The sequence below is a fragment of the Giraffa tippelskirchi genome, chromosome 12 (assembly GCF_054371585.1).
Source record: "Giraffa tippelskirchi isolate mGirTip1 chromosome 12, T2T-mGirTip1v1.2.pri, whole genome shotgun sequence".
Classification (NCBI taxonomy): domain Eukaryota; kingdom Metazoa; phylum Chordata; class Mammalia; order Artiodactyla; family Giraffidae; genus Giraffa; species Giraffa tippelskirchi.
Genome location: NC_137286.1, coordinates 132,274,814 through 132,290,835, shown reverse-complemented (window position 1 = coordinate 132,290,835; position 16,022 = coordinate 132,274,814). Strand labels below are relative to the sequence as shown.

Genomic DNA, 16,022 nt, shown 5'->3' with positions numbered 1-16,022 from the left:
ATTATGTCTAAAAAACAGTGTAGAGACCTTAATTTAAAAATGCTTTATTGCTAAAGAAAAAAAAAAAGCTAACCATCATCTGAAACTTCAGCGAGTCATTGTCTTTTTGCAACAGTAACATCAAAGATCACTGCTCACAGATCACCATAACAAATATATTAATAATGAAAAAGTTAGAAATATTGTGATAACTACCAACATGTGACACAGAGGCATGAAGCTTCAGTCTGTGAAAAATGCAATGTCTGCTGTCTGTAATTAAAAATGTAACTGGTGAGTTCTAGTATAGTATGTGCCCTGTTATGCTGATCCAGTAATATCCATGAAGTTCAGTGAAGTCCTAAAGGCACAGCCCTCTACATTAGAATTTGAACAAGGCAATGCCTTGGACTATTTGTTTTATGAGAGATGAGACTGTGGGTTTGCCAACAAAGTGTTAGGCGGATTTATGTGACTGTTAAGACTATGCTTAGTGTTTAATAAAGAATCACTAACAATTAATAATTCTCAATTAAAGCTGTTATATTTCCTTCTCTGTTTTATCTCAGTACATAAATGTAGACAAATCTAAGATGGCCTAACACAAGTTTTTGTGATGCCCTGAATGACATATTTATTTGTGGCCAATGAATTAGCAATATGTCAGACACCTTTATGAACAAATGAAGTAGGGAGGGGTAAGTGCATGTCTTAGATGCTACAATAAAAAGCTTGCCTTTACAAAGACTAGTGTTCAATAGCTATAAATACACATTTACTTTCAGTTTGCAAGACAGAACCTACTGGCCTTTCCTTACTGGTGCTTTTTATTCCTCTGGATGTACCACTAATTCATGGGCAACATCTTGGCAATAGATCCAAAGTGACATAAACTGTAGAGAGATTCAGGGAAACAGTCTCAACTTGTAGGCATTTCCCTGGTTTCTGTGTAAACACCATACTGACTATAAAATTGCTTCTGGGATTTATGTCATTGCATTTCCTTGTCCCCTTTTATTAAATTGGCTTACTTTCTCTGCACATTCCTGACTGCTCTTGGACTTTTCACTGTATCAACTATCACTTGATGTATTATTGTTACAGACATTCTGGTCACTTTCTTATTTCCTAGCTGAGAACTAAGGTGACTTGATTGTTGAGGATCAGCTCTACTACTGACACTTTCAAGTGAGATGGGTACTATTTATTTAGTATATAAGGTATTTTGAAATCAAGCAAATTATTATTAAGTATATATTTTGAAACCAAGCCTAGAACAAAACTAGGCTTTTATCTATAAATATGGGTATTTCATTTTCATGAAAGGAATATTCTCTGTGGATATGGGGATAAATCATGCAGCAGGATAAGGATACATACACACACACATATACACAAACTCTCACACACAGACAAGTTCAGCCTGGTATTTACCAAAGTGATACGAAAAGTGAAGAGAAAACTTGGATTTTTATTGATACTTTGATAAATTTGAATGAAATTATTCTATTCTCAATTGTTTTGAGCACAAGAATTTTGAAAATTCTTGGCTATTACACGTTCTGTTGAAATCATCAGTGCCTAATCAATGAGAGGAAATCAAACGGGGCCATAGTATATGCTCAATTTTAAGCAGCAAAAAAAAATTACTGTAACACACATAACAGGTGACATATTTAAGATATAGAATAGTAGTAAGACGGTTTGAAATGAACCTAAAAGAAAGATCTGCAGCAGGAAAAAGCTGAGCTATGTAGGTTAAAGAGAATTCAGAACGGAAGAATGAAGGCACCCAGAAGAGCTGTGGCCTTCAGCAGAAAATATTCACTTCAAATGAATGTTTGGTAAAATTACAAAGAGCAAAATTACATGAATGATACGTGTTTGTCTCAGACAGAGTACAAGCAATCAGCACAAGTTATTTTATGGAAATTTTTTTAAACTTCCTTAAGTGGAAGGAGTATTAAAGAAAAGAGTCTCAAACAATACATTTCCAATGGTTTAAACTTTCACCAGAAACCATATTTTACTTCTGAGCCTAACATGGTTCCCAAGTTAGCACTAAAACCAAGATTACATCATGATACTTGCTTTAAAACTAGATAAATATTGGTTAGCTTTTTGCTCTATGTCCCAGCTATTTCATTACTTCTGCAAGCATAGACAACTTTCCCTCTTTAGATGGTCATGAACACATCTCCTTAGAACTATAATAGGAAGTCTACTATTTCACAAATAGAATTGTAGTTAATAATTAACAAGATCAAACAACCATTGATTATTAAGGTTTCAGTTCAGTTCAGTTAAGTCACTCAGTGGTGTCCAACTCTTTGTGACCCCATGAACCGCACCACGCCAGGCCTCCCTGTCCATCAACAACCCCCGGAGTTTACCCAAACCCATGTCCATTGTGTCGGTGATGCCATCCAACCGTCTCATCCTCTGTTATCCCCTTCTCCTCCTGCCCTCAATCCTTCCCAGCATTAGGGTCTTTTCCAATGAGTCAACTCTTCTCATGAGGTGGCCAAAGTATTGGAGTTTCAGCTTCAACATCAGTCCTTCCAGTGAACACCCAGGACTGATCTCCTTTAGGATGGATTGGTTGGATCTCCTTGCAGTCCAAGGGACTCTCAAGGGTCTTCTCCAACACCACAGTTCAAAAGCATCAATTCTTCGGTGCTCAGCTTTCTTCACCATCCAACTCTCACATCCATATATGACCGCTGGAAAAACCATAGCCTTGACTAGACGGACCTTTGTTGGCAAAGTAATGTCTCTGCTTTTAAATACGCTATCTAGGTTGGTCATAAGTTTCCTTCCAAGGAGTAAGCGTCTTTTAATTTCATGGCTGCAATCACCATCTGCAGTGATTTTGGAGCCCAAAAAAATGAAGTCTGACACTGTTTCCACTGTTTGCCCATCTATTTCCCATGAAATGATGGGACCAGATGCCATTATCTTAGTTTTCTGAATGTTATGCTTTACACATGTATAATTGCTTTGAACTTTATTAAAAGGGAAATAACTCCATTAAAATACTTAAAGGTCCAATTTCTTAAACGACTTCTTTTCTATAACAATATAACTAACTTAAAATCTTTTTAAAGAAGGGCAGTAATGGTTTTCACTGGCTACTGGCAGAATGATAAATATAACCATAAGAATATCCTGTGTGCGTGCTTAGTCATTCAGTCATATCCAACGCTTTGCGACCCCATGGGCTGCAGCCCACCAGGCTCCTCTGTCTACGGAATTCTCCAGGCAAGACTACTGGAGTGAGTTGCCATTTCCTCCTCCAGGGCATCTTACCGACCCAGGGATCGAACCCAGGTCTTCCACACTGTAGGTGGATTCTTTACTATCTGAGCCACCAGGGAAGGCCCCATATAATATCCTAGCTTATAATATAAACTTACATATATATGTATTATAACACAGTTACTGCACATATGAATATAAAACAGTGTTACAGTTCTCTTTATCAGAAAGTAGAAAGAAGAAAAAAAAGACAATCCTCAACCACACAGCAATGTTGACAGAATTTTAGTATGCTTTCACAGCAAATCTAAGATATGGAGAGTTAATCATCTCGTGTTACCATTCACAGAACATGGAAGACAAAAATAAAATTCATGATCCAATTCTAACCAAAATAGAACATTATATCAAGTTCACTAATATTTTTCTCGCACTTCTTTTTTTCTATTTAAAAAAATGTTCTCTACACTATTCTTCTAGGAATTCAAAACATACACAGCACATACACATATCCACCAGTAGCACAAGCTTAGGAAAAAAATAAAATAGAATGAGAGAGTAAAAAAGAAAGTCTTCCTTTTATCTTTGCACTTAGAATGCATAAAAGTAAATTTTATGAAAATATCCAAAATAGCAACCACTCATTCAAATAAGCCTATGTGAGTCCTACTATTTATTAAGTATAAATACTATTAAGAGGGACAATCCAACACAGTTTAAATGCTATTAATTACCATTACTGCGCATTATGAAATGTGCAAAGATGAATGAAACAGCTTGTGTCTCTGAAACAAGGACACTGACATCTTTCAGGCAATAAAAATGGAAACTCTAGAAACTCTCGTTTAGCTGCTTCACCTTAGAGATGAGGAAATTGCAAAAATACAGTCACCAGCAGGGCTGTAAAAGATGAGGAGGAATTTATAAACACAGTGTTTTAAGAGTGAAATGGCTAGCTAAAAACCATTGTTTATGAGGGTCACAAGTGTGTCTTCATTAGACTGCCTTGTCATTGACTGACTGATGTGTCAGACTGGCTCCAGGGCTGTTATTAACACTATGAAGGGTAACACAATTTAGGTGTAAAACTATCATTCACAAAACTAGACTTTCTCCCATCATTTTTAACAACAATAGCTATAGTGAAAGAGGACATCATAATTCTGGCAGACGTAATTCTTATTAAGTAAGCTACACTGGGAAACAGATTATTAATTCACTAGTAAAACTCCGTAAGTGGAAAATTTGAAATTTAAATAATGCATTCATTTGCAGTAGATATATATTTCTATCTTTTTATTTTGTTGAAACCATTGACCCTTGTGGAAACATTTGAGTTGCTGAGCAGTCAGTGAAATGCCTGGCCCTGAGAGCTCTGTGAATGTGGGGAAGCACTGTCCATTACCCTTCATCTAGGTACACAGAACCATGCCTTGTGTATAGAGGCTATTAGAGGACAGTTGTTTTCTGAGGCTCAATATAAGAAGAAAAAATATTTTAAAAGGTGTTAAACATTATAAAAGTTAGCTACAAAAATATATCACTAGGTAATATAAAACTTTACCTGCCTTTGTCATGTTGTTGCCGTTTATTAAGTGCCCACTGTATGCCAGGCACTGCAATGCATTGTTTAATTACTTTACCACTCCTGATTCTCAAGGCCACTCATTTCACCAATGAGAAAACTGAGGTCTATTTGTCACATGGACTGGAAATTTGGGGGTTGAGTTTCAAATCTACATTCAGTTCAGTTCAGTTGCTCAGTTGTGTCCGACTCTTTGTGACCCACAGACTGCAGTATGCCATGCCTCCTTGTCCATCACCAACACCCAGAGTTTACTAAAACTCATGTCCATTGAGTCAGTGATGCCATCCAACAATCTCATCCTCTGTCATCCCCTTCTCCTCCCGCCTTCAATCTTTCCCAGCATCAAGGTCTTTTCAAATGAGTTAGTTCTTCGCATCAGGTGGCCAAAGTATTGGAGTTTCAGCTTCAACATCAGCCCTTCCAATGAATATTCAGGACTGATCTCCTTTAGGATAGACTAGTTGGATCTCCTTGCTGTCCCGGCGACTTACAAGAGTCTTCTCCAACACCACAGTTGAAAATTATCAATTCTCTGACACTATGCCTCTTTATAGTCCAGCTCTCACATTCATACATGACTACTGGAAAAACCATAGCTTCGATTAGATGGACCTTTGTTGCCAAAGTAATATTTCTGCTTTTTAATGTATTTCCTACCCTTTAAAGACACAGTATTGCATCTCTTGGTATTTTGCTCACTTTACACAAGCTTAAGAATTGTGAATATTTTTGCCATTAAGTATCAACTTGTAGTCCTGGTGGTATAATGAATGTTGTGTACAAAGCTGTAAGCAAATAGGCTTATTTCTTTGAATCTGAACCACTGAAATCACTGAAATTGTTAGATGAAAACTCTGATACTATCTTCCTATCACTTTGAGAAAAGAGATGTGGTTTACATCTGAGCTATTTTTTAATGACTGATGTTGTGTATATGAATTGTAAAGGTTATAACTTTATGTGTCACACAAAGAAAGCAAAGAAAGTTGAGTTTTTCCCTTTATCTTTGCATTTTCCTTGGCATCCATTGTTAATTCAATATATTAATAATAATTGTGCATTTAATACTGTTAATACTAATGTAATATTAATAAAACTCCATCTATATAGCATTTATAGATATAGTGGTTATAATTATTTATATTCTTACAAGGTGATAGTTGCATGTTATTATATATTAATGGTAATTGTTAATAACATTTGCTTATGAAACCAAGATACTTACTATGCTTTAAAGCTCTAAAAGAGCAGCTGGCATGCCTTTTATATTTAACATCCTAGTCCCAGTACCTAGCATATAACAGGCACAGAAAGGCATTCAATTTGTAAATAACCACTGAAGCCAAGAATTTCCACCAAAGCAATGACCATACATTCATCTGAAACTCATTAAAACACACCTCAATATTTTAGCTTGTGATTATACAGTTAAAAATCACCATGAAAATATTTTATACAAAAATTGATATTTCCCTTATACAGGTAGTATCAATTCAATTTCTTCTTTTGATTACAACATCACATTATATAACGAAAGCAATCATGTCCATCTTATGCAACAGAATCAGAAATGGGATGTAGAAACCCAAGTCTACAAAATACAGAGGCTATATTTAAATTACTGCATTTAACATTTCTTTAACAAATCCTATGATAATGCTGAAAGAACCTACTTAAAACACTATTTCCTAAAACTGCAGGGGGAGGAAGGGTTGTGGCTTTTGAGGGTCCAGTATAACAAGCACCCTAATGGAGGCAGTGAGGCAGTAGAATGTAGAGGAATGATTATTAAAAAGGACACTTGATTTTCTATTTGATTTTCCTCTTACTGTTCTGTGACACAAAGAAAGTCTCTGACTATTGTGAATTTCAACTGTGGGAGGAAGCACAAGCTGGAATCAAGATTGCTGGGAAATATCAATAACCTCAGATATGCAGATGACACTACACTTATGGCAGAAAGTGAAGAAGAACTAAAGAGCCTCTTGATGAAAGGGAAAGGGGAGAGTGAAAAAGTTGGCTTACAGCTCATCATTCAGAAAACTAAGATCATGGCATCTGGTCCCTTCACTTCATGGCAAATAGATGGGGAAACAGTGGAAACAGTGTCAGACTTTATTTTTCTGGGCTCCAAAATCACTGCAGATGGTGACTGCAGCCATGAAATTATAAGACGCTTACTCTTTGGAAGGAAAGTTATGACCAACCTAGACAGCATACTAAAAAGCAGAGACATTACTTCGCCAACAAAGGTCTGTCTAGTCAAGGCTATGGTTTTTCCAGTGGTCATGTATGGATGTGAGAGTTGGACTATAAAGAAAGTTGAGTGCCAAAGAATTGATGCTTTTGAACTGTGGTGTTGGAGAAGCCTCATGAGAGTCCCTTGGACTGCAAGCAGATCCAACCAATCCATCCTAAAGGAGATCAGTCCTGGGTGTTCATTGGAAGGACTGATGTTGAAGCTGAAACTCCAATACTTTGGCCACCTCATGAGAAGAGTTGACTCATTGGAAAAGGCCCTGATGTTGGGAAAGATTGAGGGCAGGAGGAGAAGGGGACGACAGAGGATGAGATGGTTGGATGGCATCACCAACTCAATGGACATGGTTTTGGGTGGACTCCGGGTGTCGGTGAAGGACAAGGAGGCCTGGCATGCTGCGGTTCATGGGTTCGCAAAGAGTCGGACGCGAATGAGCGACTGAACTGAACTGATATACACGAGTGTAATTATCTTGCCTTGTCTGCCTCCTAGGATTATTATAGATATCAAATAATATAATGCATGTGAGGTCAAATTTTCAAATCATGTAAGAACTCCAGCATTGAGTCTTTGACCAAGTGCTAATTCAGTAAAGAAGGAAACCATCTTTTCAGCATTATCAGAGCATTCCACATAAATGGATTTTCCAGATAACAGAACTAAAAGCTTTAATGGAAATGTGTCTTTAAAATGAACTACTGTTTATAGGTCTAAGTTTTTAATTTTGCTGGCATGTGGAACATTTGTTAGTTTTTCCATAATAACTAACATCAAAAGAGTAATCATCAGAAATTGTGCTAGCCCAGAGCATAGGAGCTCTTGATTTGTCTTTCTTGATGTTATGACATCAGAAAGATGATCTGCTACTGGCAAGCTGCCTCTGAGAGCACTCTGTTCCCAATTAGTTGGTTCTACTCAGCTTTTGTTTGAGAAATCAGGTTAAAATCTTGTGGGGTCAATAGGTTTCAAGTTACTATCTGAAGGTCTTTCTGAAAAGTCAAAAGAAAGATTTCATGAGAGGCATCCTAACTTCCATTTATAGGCATCATACGAAAAGGCTATTCCTAACCAGAATAAAATTTGAATTTGGGTTGAAATGTGAAGGTCTCTGCCTCTCCTTCAAATGCTAGCATAACAATAGGATTGAAAATAGATATCTCACAGCTTTTTTGACCTGGTTTATAGTATTATGAAGAAAAGCTTGAAAGTGAATGATTCCTACTGGTCACAAAACAATGCATAGCAATAAAATGGACCAACACCTCCCAAATATTTCAGTCAACAGTTGCTAGGAAATTATGCTCACTCTCCCTTTATTTATCTTCATTTGTCATAAATATGAATTAGTCATAGGTTATAATAAGAATAAAACAAGGCAAACTAAATGCAAATTAAAAAAACAGCAACTTTTCCAAAAAGTAATTTGAAAAGTAGCCCATGTTAAACACTTTCAAATCTTCCTTAGAGAAATGAGAATGTTGTCCAACCTGCCTGAGTCTTCTAGCAACAGTGAAATTCATAAAGGTCACCCTGACAAACTAAAACAACATTCTTCTCACCGTCTTTGTTACGGTAGCAGTCAAGCAGCTTATTCATTTTCATTTTAATTATGTTTGTAAATAGTGGGAGAGGCAGGTAAGGAGCCTGTGAGAACCGCCCGCTGAGCCTCTGTGGGTGACTGCAGTATTGCAGCCATCACCCTTGCAAATTTCATTATTTTTCAGTAGGTTTTTATTGACTGGGGATAATGTCTTATTAAAATTCTGTTAGTTATAATAGTTGTTTAAGAAAAGCCATTCCTTTGCCATAATGTCTTCCCACCTGATTATCAGTTCATTTATATCTTCCTAGCTAACATTTATTCTTCAGACAGTGTAATTTTTCTGTAACCTTGATTGTTATCTAATTTATTTACCAACTGATAATTAATACCCAATATATTGCCCCTAGCATGCAACCTCCATTGCTTCAGTCACTTTGTATCTGTATGAGAATCCATTGACAAAGCAGTCTTGAAAATGAGCTTTAGTTTAAAAATGCTGCAGCCACACCATCGTTTTTACGAATGAACACCATGAAGGCAGTGCCATTACAATTGATTATTTTTTACTATGTTTTCACTCTATGTGAGGCATTGCCATAGATAATATTGATAACACATAAAGAAACCATATTTGGGATCTTATCTCAAGGAACTAATGTCTAGTGAGGAAGATTATACACATGCATAAATAACTATTATACCAGGTAATGACTGAAAAAAAAAATGGAAAAGAGTTACTCTTAAACTTTAGACAAGGAGATGCCAGGAGGAGGAACCGGGTAAGTCATGCCAGAGGGAAAAGAACGAGATTCAGGACTTGAAGTAAACATATGGTTCAAACATATGAAAATAAAAGGCTGGGAAGAGGAAACAGTAAAAACAAAGGAAAAGCAGACAAGAGCAATGCATCTAAAGGAATAATTACAGTTGAGCTTCCCTAAAATGTTTAAAGGCAAAAAAAGCAGGAAATAAATTGGATCTTAGGCTAAGAATAAATTAGAAGAATATATCTGTAAAACTCTTGATGACTAGGGTAATAAATTTTAGCTTTACAATTGCCAGGATGTGTTCTATATGCCTGTGACTATACTGAAAAGTGACGCTGTGTATTTTTTTCATCCTTTTGGCTGTGATTCCAAAGAATTTTCAGAATGCAACTGTATTAATTTATTTTTAAGGAAAAATATGATGTGCTATTTTTAGTGATTCCAAGCTGTGCTTCCCCTGTAGGGTTTAAAGCATATGTAGAAATAAAATACATGCTAAAATAGCACAACAGGCAAGAGGGATAGAGAAATAAAGCTAAATAGTAGAAAGTTTCTCAAAGTGTTTGGGAAGCAGTAAAAACAATTTTAAAATACACTATACATAAATCAAAAATATATGTTGAAATCAAGATTAACTATAAAAATAATCAAAAAAATCAGTAACTAAAAAGCCAGTTGAGAAGAACAAAATCAATTCTAAAATAATTCAACAGAAGTCAAGAAATGATGAATAAAGGATAAAAGAAGAGATGGAACAACTAAAAACCAAATAACAAGATGACAGACTTAAAACCAAACATAATAATCTTTTTTTAAATATAAGTGAACTAAATACATAAATCAAAACACAAAAATTATCACACTGATTAAAATATGCTGTTTATGTTATAATAGACACATATCACATCTAAGAATACAAAAAAAAGAAAATAAACTATGAAAAAATACACTAGGCAAACAATAAGCAAAAGAAAGTTGCTCTATCAATACCAGTTGCTGCTGCTGCTGCTGCTAAGTCGCTTCAGTCGTGTCTGACTCTGTGCGACCCCATAGACAGCAGCCCACGAGGCTCCCCTATCCCTGAGATTCTCCAGGCAAGAACACTGGAGTGGGTTGCCATTTCTTTCTCCAAGCATGAAAGTGAAAAGTGAAAGTGAAGTCGCTCAGTCATGTCCGACTCTTCGCGACCCCATGGACTGTAGCCTACCAGGCTCCTCTGTCCATGGGATTTTCCAGGCAAGAGTACTGGAGTGGGTTGCCATTTCCTTCTCCATCAATACAAGTTAGAGTAGCTTTAAAAAAAAATGAATATTGCAAGAAATAAGTCAGCTCCTTTTTGATGATAAAAGGGACAATTCAACAGAAAGAAAGCAATTGCTAAGGTGTATATAACCAATAACATGACTTCAAAATATAGAAAGCAAAAATTGATGAAAGTAAATGAAAAAATAGACAAATATAGAAAAAATTCCTGTAGATTTTAACACACTTTCTTAAGTAAAAAAAAGAAGACAAAATAATTAGTAACAATAGAGACAACTTATAAGTGCACAATTTGCCAACTTGGCTTAATTTGCCACATTTATAACTGTGGAAATGAATGTATGATACACATTTTTAGGTGCACATTTGAATATTTACTAAAATAGACCATATTCTGGACAACAAAGCAAATTTTAAAACACAGATTATTAAAATCATAGAGAACATGGTCTCTGTGAAAGCATCAATTCTTCAGCTCTAAGCCTTCTTTATGGTCCGACTCTCACATCCTTACATGGCTACTGGAAAAAAACTACAGCTTCGACTATACAGACCTTTATCAGCAAGTGATGCCTTTACTTTTTAATAACTGTCTAAGTTTGTCATAGTGTTTTTTTCAAGGAGCAAGCATCTTTTAAATATACATACATATGAAATATTATTACAGTTTTATCAGTTCAGTTCAGTCACTCAGTCATGTCGGACTCTTTGTGACACCATGGACTGCAGGACACCAAGCCTCCCTGTCCATCAACAATTCCAAGAGTTTACCCAAACTCATGTCCATTGAGTCGGTGATGCCATCTAACCATCTCATCCTCTGTCGTCCCCTTCTCCTCCTGCCCTCAATCTTTCCCAGCATCAGGGTCTTTTCAAATGAGTTCAGTCTTAACATCAGTGGCCAAAGTATTGGAGTTTCAGCTTCAACATCAGTCCTTCCAATGAACAACCAGGACTGATCTCCTTTAGGATGGACTGGTTGGGTCTCCTTGCAGTCCAAGGGACTCTCAAGAGTCTTCTCCAACACCACAGTTCAAAAGCATCAATTCTTCGGTGCTCAGCTTTCTTTACAGTCCAACTCTCACATCCATACTGGAAAAACCATAGCCTTGACTATATGGACCTTTTTGGCAAAATAGAGTGCAATATTATTTTTCATTCCTATATATTATGGATGTTTTATTATTTAATTAGCCATTGGTGTAGTATTAAAAATACTTGTTTATATTTTCTATAGCTTATATTCTGTTATTCAAAGAGTACTGAACCCCCAATAGACTTGAACATAATCTATGAGAAACCTGGAAATTAATTGGCTTAACAGAATGAGTATTTTTAATCTCTATGGCTATTGCCACATTATCAAGGAAATGAATCAAAGAAACAGGTGTGTAGTACCTATAGCAGCCTTATAAATGACCCCTTTGCCTCAGATTCTGGCTCCTCTAACCCAATATTCACAATTCTGCCAGCGTGATTCTTTTTCAGATGGACGTCTAACCATTTTCCTTACTACCTCTCCAGTTCTCTAAATTTAGGATTAAATGTCTATTGCTGTGCAAAGCTAGAAAGGGTAGTTCTTGAGTAGACTCCTAATTTTTTTTCCATTTCATTTCCTGTCAGCTTGCTTTTGTACCTGCTTCTTTTCCTGCCCAACATGTCCTGTTCCAGTCTCTTACCACTCTCTTTTCATTGAGCAAATTCTTACCCTTTACAATCCTTCAACATTTACATTTTCATTTTCAGCATCTCGGATAATTTTTAGAATATAAAAAGCAGCCCAAAACATTTATGAATGAATGAGTGAATGAGACAAAATTAAATGCCCACCTACAAATTATTTCATTATCTTGATGTCCGTCTCTTTCAAGATCCTGATAACACCTCCTTTTAATCAATCTTTCTCCTTTACTAGTTTTATGGTTATTAGGACTGTACCTAACATAAAAACAAGAGCCAGTTGAATAAATAAGTGATAGAACGTAGTTCTTCATTTACAGATGAAATAATTTAAGGTTTCTAGATGCAAAATATCTTTTCCAGTGACATATAGCTTCCTAATTTATGAGGCAGGTCCAAGCCTAGATAACATATATACTAATCTTTATTCTAGAATTCTTTCTAATAAATATGCTACACTTTTAAATAAGTGCATTTTACTTTTTCTTTCACAGCGTTGTATTTCTGAATAAGATTTGGAATAAATTTGGCAACTTTTTGTTTTACAAGCATAACTGGACGGTTTAATAAACATGGGATCCCAGTACCTACATTATTCTCATTTAGCTTGTTTCCTCATCTATAAAATCTCTGCCTCATATCTGACTGCTTTATGGTGAAGGTTACAAGAAACACTAGGGATGTGTCCTGAAAGTGGAAAGTTTTGTGTAAGTGATTTGTCATTGCTTAACATAATTATGGGCTTCCCTGGTGGCTCAGACGGTAAAGAATCTGTCTGCAATGAGGGAGAGCCAGGTTCAATCCTTGGGTTGGGAAGATCCCCTGGAGAAGGTAATGGCAACCACGCCAGTATTCTTGCCTGAAGAATTCCATGGATAAAGGAGCTGGGCGGGCTACAGTCCAAGGGGTCGCAAAGAGTCGGACACGACTGAGCGACTAACAACAACATAATTATATTTACCAATTCCTTTACGTAAAAATGTTTTTGATCACAAACAGCAAGTATCTAGGCTCTGTTGATTCTAGAGATAAAACATGTGCAATCATATTACATGTGTGTCTATAGGAATGTCTATAAATATAAAGACATAAAGGGCAGCTTTACAAAGAAAGAAAACCTTGAATGCAGTGTCTTTGGACTGATACATATTTTAACCAAGTTCCTATTAAAGGGCTATAGGATTATGATTATGCTTAAATTTCTCAATAGCTGAGAAACATGAGCTCCTCATAAAGTTTGAAGAGATTTATCATGCAATACCCAATACAAGAAAACACGATGACTAAACATAGTACTTTAGATATGAGTCCATCAAAGTCTGTTGAACTGAATCAAATATTGATCAGGTCAGATACTGCAGCATAGCATCTGTTAACATGTTATGTATATAGAAGAGGAAGAGCATAATTTCAAAGCAGTTGATATATATAAAAGATAGATCACCAGCCATGCATTTGGGAAATGGGAAAAAAAAATGCTCTAAAATAAGCCTGAAATATAAGTTGAACAAGGAATTAAAAAGAAAAAACTCAAAGAAAAAAGAACAGATTACTATTGCTTGGGACAGAGGATGGGAGGAGTGGAGAAAATGGGTGAAGGTGGTCAAAGGGTACAAACTTCCAGTTATAAGAGGAGAAAATTCTGAGGATGTAATGGACAGCATGGAGATGACAGTTAACAATGTTCTATTGTATATTTGAAAGCTGCCAAATAAAGTTGTTGGGTATGTTAACTAACATTATCATTACGACAATAATTTTGCAGTAAAAACATGTAACAAATTATTGTGTATGATTAAACTTACACGTATATGTTTCATTAAATTTATGTTTAATGATAAACTTATACACCATTAAACTCACTCAATGATATATGTCAATTTTATCTCAATAGAGCTGAAAAAGTATTTTACATTAGTAGAAAATCCTGAGATATTGTAATAGAATGCAGTGCAACATATTGAGATTTGATTCTAGTCCCTATTGCTCACGTACATGCTACCATTAAGGGATCTATCCTGACACACAGCTTTAAATACCTCCCTTAATGATGATAATGATAAAGCATTTCTTTAAAAAATCATTGTTGTTTATGTGCTTTTTTAAAACCTCTGGCTCTAACATTCTTTGAGTTAAGATAATACCCAACTATTTGACGAGCAGCTCTGCTTGCATGGCTATATAGGTATTTATAACTAAAACACTACAGTTAATCTCTTTGGTTCAACTCTGTCTCTCTCAGCCTACTCCTTCTCAGTAAATGGCAATACCATCCACATCAAGCAAAATATTAATACTTAAGATGCCAATTTTCCTATCTGTTTCATACCCTGCTTTCATTTTATCAACCAGTTAAGTCAATATTTTCTTCAAAATAGATCTTAAATTTTCAAAGACCTCTTCATTTCCACTGATATAATCTCATTCCAAGCCACCATCATGTCTCACCTGGACTACTATATCACTGTATCTATCATCATGCTCCTCCATCTATCATTCAATTTCCACAAAGCTATAAAGAAGAATTTTTTCAAACTTAAATAATGTCTTTTTTTTTCTCTTGAAATCCTGCAGTGACTTTGTAATGCATCCAGAGTAAAACCAAACTCCCTTCCATAGCCCACAAGCTTGGTGGAATAGCCTCTAGTTCCCTACCTTTCATCTCTACTTGGAGGAAATATGATGTCTCTGTACAAGTCACATGGTCACAGGTCAAATGCAGACTAGCGAGGTGTTCTTCATCACCTCACCTAAAGTAGCCAAGGACTCTCTTTCTCACTTATTTGCCTTTGTTATTTTTATTACAATGCTCACTACAACTGGTATTGATTTCACATATATGTTACATATGACCAGTCTATCCCCACCCCATTCCACCTCTGCTCAAATATCAGCCAATGAAAGTGGGGCTTATATCCTAGGTGCATATGAGGCATTCTCTAAATATATGTACAACAAGTGAATAAATGAATAATCAAATGAAAGTTTTGAGCACAGCTGATATCTGGTAATGTGATCTGGAAAAAACAGAAGTTATCAGAGCATGCTGTGCACTGCTATTCAACTTATATGCAGAGTACATCATGAGAAACACTGGGCTAGATGAAGCACAAGCTGGAATCAAGATTTCCGAGAAAAATATCAATAAACTCAGATATGCAGATGACATCACCCTCATGGAAGAAAGTGAAAAAGAACTAATGAGCCTCTTGATGAAAGTGAAAGAGGAGTGAAAAAGTTGCTTAAAGCTCAACATTCAGAAAAGTAAGATCATGGCATCCAGTCCAATCACTTTATGGCAAATAAATGGGGAAACAATGAAAACAGTGAGAGACTTTATTTTCAGTTCAGTTCAGCTGCTTAGTCATGTCTGACTCTTTGGGACCTCATGAACTGCAACATACCAGGCCTCCCTTTCCATCGTCAACTCCCGGAGTTTACTCTAACTCATGTCCATTTAGTCAGTGATATCATCCAACCATCTTTATTTTGCAGGGCTCCCAAATCACCGCAGACGATGACTGTATCCATGAAATTAAAAGACGCTTGCTCCTTGGAAGAAAAACTATGATCAACCTAGACAGCAGTGACATTACTTTGCCAACAAAGTTCCATCTAGTCAAAGCTATGTTTTTCCAGTAGTCACGTATGGATGTGAGAGTTGGACTATAAAGAAAGCTGAGC

The 16,022-nt window shown here is 36.1% G+C and overlaps 1 protein-coding gene and 1 long non-coding RNA gene across 4 annotated transcripts in view; both read right to left on the bottom strand.

Moving 5' to 3' along the window:
* The window catches only part of GPC5 (glypican 5), a 1,454,838-nt gene that overhangs the window by 912,759 nt on the left and 526,057 nt on the right, over nucleotides 1-16,022 (bottom strand). The gene's annotated exons all lie outside the window — the stretch shown is intronic.
* LOC145530215 (uncharacterized) lies at nucleotides 1,203-11,490 on the bottom strand. Its single transcript, XR_014071565.1, has 2 exons — nucleotides 11,393-11,490; nucleotides 1,203-2,340 (listed from the first exon to the last, which is right to left on the bottom strand). It is a non-coding gene; the product is annotated as an uncharacterized LOC145530215 (long non-coding RNA).